Source organism: Ursus maritimus, unplaced genomic scaffold (assembly GCF_017311325.1).
Source record: "Ursus maritimus isolate PB19 unplaced genomic scaffold, ASM1731132v1 scaffold_4, whole genome shotgun sequence".
NCBI classification, from domain to species: domain Eukaryota; kingdom Metazoa; phylum Chordata; class Mammalia; order Carnivora; family Ursidae; genus Ursus; species Ursus maritimus.
The window spans coordinates 9,386,045-9,393,144 of NW_024426552.1; positions in this window are offsets into that span (position 1 = coordinate 9,386,045).

Here is a 7,100-nt window from a genome sequence, read left to right on the forward strand (position 1 = left end):
GATGGGGGCAATTTAGTCATTGTCTCATTCACTAACGTGAGCAAAGATGTATCAATGAATCCTCTATTATGGCTGTTTAAAAAGTACAGATAACATGTTTTGAAACAAATGCTCTATCTCTGCTAATGCATCAAGAAGTTATCTATGTTAAAATGAATATCAAAGAAATATTCATACATTTCAAGCCCTTGAAACTTTTTTTTTTAATTTTTTTTTTTTATTATGTTAGTCACCATACAGTACATCCCTGGTTTCTGATGTAAAGTTCGATGGTTCATTAGTTGCGTATAACACCCAGTACACCATGCAATACGTGCCCTCCCTACTACCCATCACCAGCCTATCCCATTCCCCCATCCCCCTCCCCTCTGAAGCCCTCAGTTTGTGTCTCTGAGTCCATAGTATCTCATGCTTTATTCCTCCTTCTGATTACCCCCTTTCTTTATCCCTTTTTTCCCATACCAATCTTCCTAGTTCTTATGTTCCATAGATGAGAGAAATCATATGATAATTGACTTTCTCTGCTTGACTTATTTCACTTAGCATTATCTCCTCCAGTGCCGTCCATGTTGCAGCAAATGTTGAGAACTCGTTATTTCTGATAGCTGGGTAATATTCCATTGTATATGGGCCACAACTTCCTTTTTTTTAATGTTTTTTTTTTATTATATTATGTTAGTCACCATACAGTACATCCCTGGTTTCTTTTTCTTTTTTTTTTTTTTTTAAGATTTTATTTATTTATTTAACACAGATAGAGACAGCCAGCGAGAGAGGGAACACAAGCAGGGGGAGTGGGAGAGGAAGAAGCAGGCTCATAGTGGAGGAGCCTGATGTGGGGCTTGATCCCATAATGCCAGGATCACGCCCTGAGCCGAAGGCAGACGCTTAACCGCTGTGCCACCCAGGCGCCCCCCCCTTTTTTTTTTTAAAGATTTTATTCATCCCTGGTTTCTGATGTAAAGTTCCATGATTCATTAGTAGCGCATAACACCAGTGCAGATCCACTGCTGATATGTTTTCCATGCCCCCCCCACTTTTTTTTTAGTATGAAAATGTCTGTTTTCCCCTAATATCTGAAAGATATTTTCACAGAGTATAGAAATTTTAATGGATAGTTTTTCTTTCAACATTCTAGAGAGGTCTCTGCATTTCAAAACTTGAGCGATGTCTTTTAGTTTGCGTAGTGCATAGCGAGAAGTCTCCTGATCTGTTTTGTTGTTGTTCCTTTCTATGTGACGAGTCTTTTCTCTCTGGCTGCTCTGGAGATTTTCCTGTCACTACTGACTTTCAGCAATCTGATTATGATGTGGTTTTCCTTTATGCTTCTCAACTTTTTTTTTTTAAACATTTATGGGTTTTGAATTTTCACCAAATTTGGAAAAATTTTAGATGTTACATCTTTCCTCCCTCCCCCATCATGGTCTAGTGAAACTCAATGATATATATATTAGACTGCTTGACACTGTTCCAAAGGTCTCTGATGCTCTGTTCATCTTCTTTGTTAGTCTTTTTTCTCCCCATCCCTTTGTCTGAACAATTTCTATTGCTATTCCACTGTCTTTTTAAAAATCAACGATTACCTACTTTGTTGTTAATCCTAATCGATGTACTCTTCACACTTCAGTTATTGTCTTTTTCCTTTCTAGAAGTTCAACTTGGGGTTTTTTTGTTTTTTTTTTTTTTTTAACTGCCATTTTCACATTTTTCTTCATATTGTTGGGACATGAACACTAAATCGATAATAGCTGTTTTATGTTTTTGTTGTCCATCAAACATATTGTTTCTAGGTCTGTTTCTAGCATTTCAGTTTTCTCCTTGCTATGAATTATATATTTTGCTACTTTGCATGTCTGGTAATTTATGATTAGATGTCAGACATTGTAAAATTTACACTGTTGAATGATGGATGTTTCATTCTTTCAAAGAGTGCTGGACCATGGGCGCCTGGGTGGCTTAGTTGGTTAGGTGTCTGCCTTCGGCTTGGGTCATGATCTCAGGGTCCTGGGATCGAGCCCCGAGTTGGGCTCCCTGCTCAGCAGGGAACCTGCTTTTCCTTCTCCCTCTGCCTACTGCCCCCCCCCCTTGTGCTCTGTCAAATAAATAAAATCTTAAAAAGAAAAGAAAGAGAGTGGCGGACCATTCTGGCATATACTTAAATGACTCAGGATTACTTGCATCCTTTGTGTCCTTTTAGCTTTCTGGGAATAGGCCCACTGCAGTTTTTAGTCTCGGACTAAGCCAGCCTCACTACAGCTGCACCCACCTAAGGACCCTCTACCTGTTGTTCCATATTATCAGTTTCTTCATTATAGCCAGTGGGAAAGCAAAATGTTCCCAGCCCTGCACAATATCTAAAAAATGTTTGGTCTTCTTTTCAATGGTTCTTTCCCAAGCCTCTTGCTGTTTCACCCCTTTTCATGCAGAGATCTGCATTCAGCCAATGATTCAAGAGGTTCCCTGCGCAGATCATCAGAGCTCTATCTTTACACAGCTTGCCTTCTGCATTGTTCTGCCCCACAAATTCTAGCCAACTCAAACTCCCCAATCTCTGATCTAAATGTAGCAAGACCTCTAGAGGCTGTGTGGGCTCCTCCTGCCCCAGCCCTTTACCTGCACAATGCCTCCAGGCAGTAAGCTTGAACAATGGTAGGGTGCATTTCACCTGTTTCCCTTCTCCCAGGGAGGGGGTCTCGTGCTCCCTGTTGAACAATGTCCGCACACAATTCTTCTTTTTTAGTTTGGTTTTCTGCTTGTTGACAACAAAAGAACAATTCCTGTAGCAATTAATACTTCCCGGGCAGAAGCAGACATTTCCTACACATTTTAGTTTTGTGAAATCAACTGGTTTTCATGCACATTTTAGAAGATTTATTCTAAAAAAAAAAAATTCAATAATTTTTTTCCAAATTTATCAAGAGATTCTAATAGCCATTATTTCTGAGTTCAGTAAACAAAAACAAATGTTCAGATCTATACTATGTTGAATAATAGTGACGAGAGTGGGCATCCTTGTCGTGTTCCTGATCTTACGGGAAAGGCTTCCAGCTTTTGTCCCATTGAGAATGATATTTGCCGTAGGCTTTTCCTAGATGGTTTTTATGAAATTGAGGAATGTACCTGCTATTCCTACACTCTGAAGGGTTTTAATCAGGAAAGGATGGTGTATTTTGTCAAATGCTTTTTCTGCATCAATTGAGAGGATCATATGGTTCCTGAGTCTTTTCCTGTTGATACCGATGTATCACGCTGATCGATTTGCGAATGTTGAATCACCTTGCATCCCAGGGATGAATCCCACTTGGTCATGATGGATAATCCTTTTTAATGTACTGTTGGATTCTATTAGCCAGATCTTGTTGAGGATTTTGGCGTCCATATTCATAGGAAATCGGTCTGTAATTCTCCTTTGATGGGGTCTTTGCTGGTTTGGGGATCAAGGTAATATTGGCTTCATAGAATGAGTTTGGTAGCTTTCCTTCTGTTTCTGATTTTTGAAATAGCTTTAGGAGAATAGGTATTATTTCTTCTTGAATGTTTGGTAAATTCCCTAGGAAAACTGTTCCGGGCCTGGGTTTTGTTATTTGAAAAGTTGTTTATCGCTGATAATCTCTTCATAATTAATTGGCCTGTTTAAAATCAATTTCTTCCTGTTTCAGTCTTGGTAGTTTATGAGTTTCGGAAGGATTCATCTTTCCAGATTGCTTAATTTATTGGCATATAAAGCTGTTGATAAAAGTTTCTAATAATCCTTCCAATTTCATTGGTGTTGGTTGTGACCTCTCCTTTTTCATTCATAATTTTATTAATTTGGGTCCTTTCTCTATTCTTTTGGATAAGTCTTGCCAGTGATCTGTCAATTTTATTGATTCTCTCAAAGAACCAGCTTCTAGTTCTGTTTATCTGCTCTACTGTACTCCTGGTTTCTAATTCATTGATTTCTGCTCTAATCTTGGTCAACTGCTTCCTCGTGGAGTGGATTGGCTGCTCCCTCTATTGTGTTCAGCTTTGAGGTGAGAATATAAAAACTGCATTTTGGATTTTCTATTCTTTTGAGTGAGGCTTGGATGGCTATGTATTTCCGCCTTAGGACTGCCTTTGCAGTATCCCATAGGTTTTGGACTGTTGTGTTTTCATTCTCATTGGTCTTCATAAATTGTTTAAATTGATTTTTGATTTCCTGGTTTATCGAGTCATTCCTGAGCACATGGTTCTTAGTCTCTAAGTGTTTGGGTTTCTTCCAAATTTTTCCTTTTGGTTGAGTTTCAGTTTCAAAGCGTTGTGGTCTGAGAATATGCAGGGAATAATTTCAGTCTTTTGGTATTGGTTGAGACCTGTTTTGTGTCCCAGAACATGGTCTATTCTTGAGAATGTTCCATGGGCATTAGAACAGAATGAGTATTCTTTGGTTCTGGGGTGTAGTGTTCTATGTATATCTATGAGGTTCAACTCGTCAAGTATGGCATTCAAAGCCCTTGTTTCTTTGTCGATTTTTTGCATGGGTGTTCTATTTCTGATAGTGGAGTGTTGAGGTCCCTTACTATTAACGTATTTTATTCTATATGTCACTTTATTCTGGTTAAGAGTTGGCTTGTGTATCTTGCTGCTCCCCTGTTGGGGGCATATATATTTATAATTGTCATATCTACTTGTTGGATACATCCTTTAAGAATAATATAGTAGCTTCTTCTGTGTCTCTAACTATAGTCTTTAGTTTAAAATCCAATCTGTCTGATCTGAAATTGCTGACCCCAGACTTTTCTTTGAGGTCCATTGGCGTGAAAGATGGTATTCCATCCCCTTACTTTCATTCTGAATGTATCTTTAGGTTCAAAATGAGTCTCTTGTAGACAGCAAATGGATGGGTCATGTCTTTTTATTCGATCTGCAACCCTGTGGTGTTTTATGGGAGTATTTAGGCCATTTACATTGAGACTGAATATTGAGAGATATGATTTTAATGATGCCACGTTGCCAATAACGTCTTTTTTCTATAGATTGTGACTTTCTGTTCTGTATCACTCTTGGGGCATTTTTACCTTTATAGAACCCCCCGTAATATCTCCTGTAGGGCTGGTTTCATGGTTACAAAATTGGTCAATGACTGGCGATTCTGGAAGGTCTTTATTTCTCCATCCATTCTGAATGACAGCCCTGCTGGATAAGATCCTTCTGCATGTTTTTTCTCTGAAAGAGCTTTAAAAATGCCCCCCCCCAACCCTTTCTCTCATTCTAGGTCTGTGTAGACAGGTCTGACGTAATTCTGATACCTTTGCCTTGGTAAGTGAGAGATTTCTTTGCCCTGGCTGCTTTCAATACTGTATCCTTGGATCTAATATTTGCGAAATGCACTATGACGTGATGTGGCGTAGGTTTGTTGTGGTTGAGCTTGGGAGGAGTCCTCTCTGCCTCTTGGACATGAATGTTTGTTTCCTTGCTAGATTAAGAGTTTGCTACTCTGTGTTCAAATATCACTTCTAAGACCTCTGTTTTTCTCCACCCCTCAGGGATGACCGATGATTCTGACTTGCTGGAGCGTTTCATTGAGTCAGTAATCTCCCGTAACCTACATTCTTGCATGTGGATTTTTTTAAGTTCAGATTCTATTTTAGCTTTCTCTTCTACTAACTGACTGGGACCCAGGCCATGAGCCCTTGTTTTATGGGGATCTTAGGGATGTGGGCTTCTTGATTTTTCAGTCTGTCTTCTGGAGGAGGGGCCTGCCACGCTGATACTCAGGCAACCCTGTTTGGGTAGAGGCTCCATGCCCCCTGCGAGGGGCGATGGGGATGGGCACACTGTGACCCGGTATTTCCAGGCTTTTGTTCTCTGGCGGCTTTCCCTGGTGGTTTGCTGTGCCTCTTCTGAGAGTCATAGCAGCAGTGGCTGAATCTCAGCCTCTGTCTCAGAACAGAGGGATTGCAGACCATTCTCCACTGATGTTCTGGCCACTTTAACTCTGTTTCTGTTGGTGCTGCTCAACCCTGCAGCGTCCTGGGATGTGCGCCCCATACCCGGCATCCCAGCCCTCACTTCCAGGGCTGGCGTGTCTCTGTCCTTTGTGTTTCTAACATGGCCAGCCGCCCCCACGCGCTCCGGAGCTCCTGGTCTCAGTCTGGTTCCAGTGAGCACACTGGAGTTCTGTGAGTAGTCTGGTGTCGTGCGCTCCCGGCTCATGGTCTCAGTCTGCTCTCTCCCGGGTGCTGTCCGCGAGTCCGCCCACTCCCCCATGCAGGTGGCTACCGCTTCCTGGCACCTGAACGCGGCGGCTCCCTCCCTCTTCCATTTATCTTCCGATATCTGTGCGCGGTTTCACGGCTCCCCGCTTCGTACCTCAATACTCAGCGTTGGAGATATTCATTTGTAGAGATCCAGATGTATCTTCCTGCGTCTCAGGCTGATTCCATGGATGTTCAGGCTGGTCTGGTACCTATCCAACTCAACTCAGGGGACCGGCTGAAAAAGGGGTCCCCTACTCCTCCGCCATCTTAACTCCCTCCTAAGCCCTTGAAACTTTTAAGAAAACTTTGCTTGATGAAAGTATAAGCAAGCAGGTCATTTGTTGAAGGAACAATATTGAAAGATTTTTAGCAACACTTCTTTGACGTCAAGTCTAAGCCATCTGGCTCAATCTGGAGTTAGTATTTGGCTGCTTGAAAGCTTGTCAAGGTAGAGTGTTTTGGTTTCATTTGATCTGTCATCATACTAGGCTCCTGAATTTTCTCCTGAACTTTAGATCCTTAGATTTGATGAGCTCCACCCAAATTTCAACACCAACAGAGCTTTTGTATTAAGTTCAGAGTGGGAGATTGTTTGGACAAATAATTCATACCCTTTGATGGGAAGGGAAGATTTGTTTCAGGAAAGAGATTATCTGTGCGTGTGCCAGGTTGGGGGCCCTAACCCTCAATTTGCCAGTGCATTAGTGTGTCCATTAAAGGAATTGCATTTTTATTGGATCATATCAAGCTGTTGATTGGAAAAATAAAAGTGGCATTTAAATTTTTCACTAGCTGTGACAGAATACTGATGGCACATCTAAAGAATGGGCTGGAAATGGTGAACAATTAATGATACTATTTTTCTTCTAGCCCTTCCTA